Genomic DNA, 3,728 nt, shown 5'->3' on the forward strand with positions numbered 1-3,728 from the left:
CCTCTGTATTGCAAGAAAGCTCCCTGTTGTACCACCTCACTGAGCTGCCAGGGCAGTCATCTCTTACTGCATGCTTGCACCTTTTCCACCTCAGCACACCTGCCTGGAGCTCTCGGTTAAGGTGTGGATAAGGTACATACTCATGTTATCACTTTCTACTGGATGTGTGAGGACTACCAGAAATGCTCCTTTCTCACTGTCAGTGTAGGGACTGGAAGAGCTTTCCCAGCTCCCTTGTGGAGTAATGTTTGCTAGCTGAGCCCTGTGAGAGCAGAGCGTGACTGACCACTGGGCAGAAGCGTTGCCCCCCTGGGCTGCTTCCCTCCCTGCTGATAAACCTGCACTGGTCTATTCCATTCTCGCCCTATGCAGCACTACAGGCTTGGGGAAGAGTGGATGGAAAGCTGCCTAGTGGAAAAGGACTTGGGGGTGTTGGTTGACAGCAGCTGAACATGAGCCAGCAGTGTGCCCAGGTGGACAAAAAGGCCAACAGCATCCTGGCTTGTATCAGAAATAGTGTGGCCAGCGGAAGCAGGGAGGTGATTCTGCCCCTGTATTCAGTGCTGGTAAGGCCACATCTCAAATACTGTGTTCGGTTTTGTGCCCCTCACTACAAGGAGGACATGGAGGTCCTGGAGCATGTCTAGAGGGCAACAAAGCTGATGAAGGGTCTGGAGCACAAGTGTTATGAGAAACGGCTGGAACTGGGATTGTTTAGCCTAGAGAAGAGGAAGCTGAGGGAAGACCTTATCACTGTTCTTCAACTACCTGAAAGGAGGTGTCAGTGAGGTAGGTGCTGGTCTCTTCTTCCAAGTTACAAGTGATAGGATGAGAGGAAATGACTTCAAGTTGTGCAAAGGGAGGTTTAGGGTGGAGATTAGGAAAAAATTCGTTACAGAAAGATTGGTTGAGTGTTGGAACAGGCTTCTTAGGCAAGTGATGGAATCTCCTTCCTTAGAGGTGTTCAAAAAGCATATAGACATGGCACTTTGGGACATGATTTATAGGCATGGTCGCATTGGGTTGCGATTGGAGTCTTACAGGGCTTTTCCAGTCTTTACGATTCCACTGAGCACTGCTAGCATCAGCGTTTCCTTCTGCTGCTTGATTCCTTTCCCCAATACATTTTATCATCCTGCGCTACCTGTTTCTGTCTATTGAAAGTAATGCTAGACTGCTGAAGGATTTATAGTCATAATTACCATTATTATTTATTATTACTGTTGTTATTCCTCTGCAGGTGCTTCAGTCCTTATGGAGCTGGCTCACATGGATGGGTGGGGTGGGCACACAGTGCCATACAGCAGCAGCCTCCTCCCCCTGCTTCTCACCCCTTCACTCCACCTCAGCTGCTCAGCCTGATGTCGCTGCCCTTTCCCCAATTCCTTTGGGTGTGAGAGGCCTGAAACACAACCCGCACTGACAACACACTGCTGTCCATGCCACCTTGGCAGAGCATGGTGTGAGCCCGGCAAGAATTCAGATGCTGATCTCTTCTCTCTGGTGACCAATGATAGGACTCGAAAGAATAGCAGTGATACCAAAAATGCCAGCAAATACACTCTCTAAGACCTATTTAGGAGTTTTAGAAAGCAAGCATCCTGTAATCAGGCCCAGGCTATAAGAGGGGGTGATCTCCATCAATCATGTGCAGTGAGACAAGAACTGGTTACAGAATATATTTCCCACTTACATGTATGTCTATAAATTTTCCCAGAAATCTTATCCATATTCTGTTACTCTTCAAGGACTAATGTTATTATGAATTCCACAGCAGTCAAAATTCTTGCTTATTTGGAGCTGTCTCCAGCTCTGCCTGACCTTGCTTTGAGATAGGAACAGACTCCAAACTGAGGTGGTTACAGAAGAAGACACATCTGTTCAGCACAGATCATACTTCACACAAGACTTTGTCGTCTTCAAAGAATGAGCTGTGTCTGGAAAAACACTGTCTAAAAGAAAACATGCTCTCAGAGGGACATTCTCTCTAACTCTCAACAAACACAATTGCTTAGATAAAACTTAATTCTACTTTAGCTTAAATCAAAACATTCCACTTTTTGTAATAGTAGTTACTACTCATAGCAGCAGGAACGTGTGCCAGGGGAGGTTTAGACTGGGTTTGAGGAAAACATTCATCAGTCAGAGGGTGGTGGAGCACTGGAACAGCTCCCCAGGGAAGCAGTTACAGTGCCAAGCATGACACTATTCCAGAAGAATTTGGACACTGCTCTAAGACACAAGGTGTGAGTGTTGGGGGTGTCCTGTGCAGGGACAGGAAAGAGATGGAGAACAAGTCTTGCAAGGACCAGCTGAGGGAACTGAGGTTGTTTAGCCTGGAGAAGAGGAGGTTGAGAGGAGACGTCATCCCTGTCTACAACTGTCTGAAAGGAGGTTGTAGAGACGTGACCGTTGGTGTCTTCTCCCAAGTGATAGGACGAGAGGAAATGGCCTCGAGTTGCACCAGGAGAGGTTCAGATTGGACATTGGGAAAAAATTCTTCACTGTGAGGGTTATCAAGCATTGGAACAGGCTGCCCAGGGAGGTGGTTGAGTCCTGTCTCTGAAGGTGTTTAAAAGACGGGTAGACAAGGTGCTCAGGGCTATGATTCAGATGGAGATCTGTAACAAGTGGTGTCCCTCACGGGTCCATACTGGGACCAGTGCTGTTTAATATCTTCACCAATGATATTGACAGCAAGATTAAGTGCACTCTGAGCAAGTTGGCAGATGACACCAAGCTGAGTGGTGTAGTTGCCACAATGGAAGGATGGGATGTCATCCAGAGGGACCTGGACAGGCAGGAGAAGTGGGCCTCTGAGAACCTAATGAGGTTCAACAAGGCTGAGTGCAAGGTCCTACACCTGGGTCAGGGCAATCCCCAATTTCAGTACACGATGGGGGATGATGTGATTGAGAGCAGCCCTGCAGAGAAGGACTTGGGGGTGTTGGTTGATGAGAAGCTTGACATGAGCCGGCAATGTGCACTTGCAGCCCAGGCGGCCAACCGTATCCTGGGCTGCACCAGAAGAAGCGTGGCCAGCAGATAGAGGGAGGTGATTCTGCCCTTCTGTTCCCTTCTTGTAAGACCTCATCTGGAGTATTGTGTCCAGTTCTGGAATCCTTAACATAAGAAGGATATGGAATTGTTGGAACAGGTCCAGAGGAGGGCTACAAAGATGATCAGAGGGCTGGAGCACCTCCCATATGAGGACAGGCTGGGAGAGCTGGGTTTGTTCAGCCTGGAGAGGAGAAGGCTCCAAGGAGACCTTATTAGTAACCAGTACCTGAAGGGCCTACAAGAAAGCTGGGGAGGGACTGTTCACAAAGGCTTGTAGTGACAGGATGAGAGGCAATGGCTATAAACTGGAGAGAGACAGACTTAAACTAGACATAAGGAGGAATTTCTTCACCATGAGAGTGGTGAGACACTGGCACAGGTCGCCCTGGGAAGTTGTGGCTGCCCCATCCCTGGAAGTGCTCAAGGCCAGGTTGGATGGGGCCTTGGGCAGCCTGGTCTAGTGGGGTGTCCCTGCCCATAGCAGGTGGGGATGATCTTTAACGTCCCTTCTAACCCAAACCATTCTATGATTCTGTGACTCAAAAACTCAGCACCGCTCAGGCTCCGCCGCGCTCGATGATCTCTAAGCTCTGCTCCCCCTCCACTGCCTCCCCGCCTCACGCCCCGCCCGCCGCTGCCGCCCCGGCCCCGCCCCCGGAAGTGACGTG

Source organism: Cuculus canorus, chromosome 2 (assembly GCF_017976375.1).
Source record: "Cuculus canorus isolate bCucCan1 chromosome 2, bCucCan1.pri, whole genome shotgun sequence".
In the NCBI taxonomy this organism is placed as follows: domain Eukaryota; kingdom Metazoa; phylum Chordata; class Aves; order Cuculiformes; family Cuculidae; genus Cuculus; species Cuculus canorus.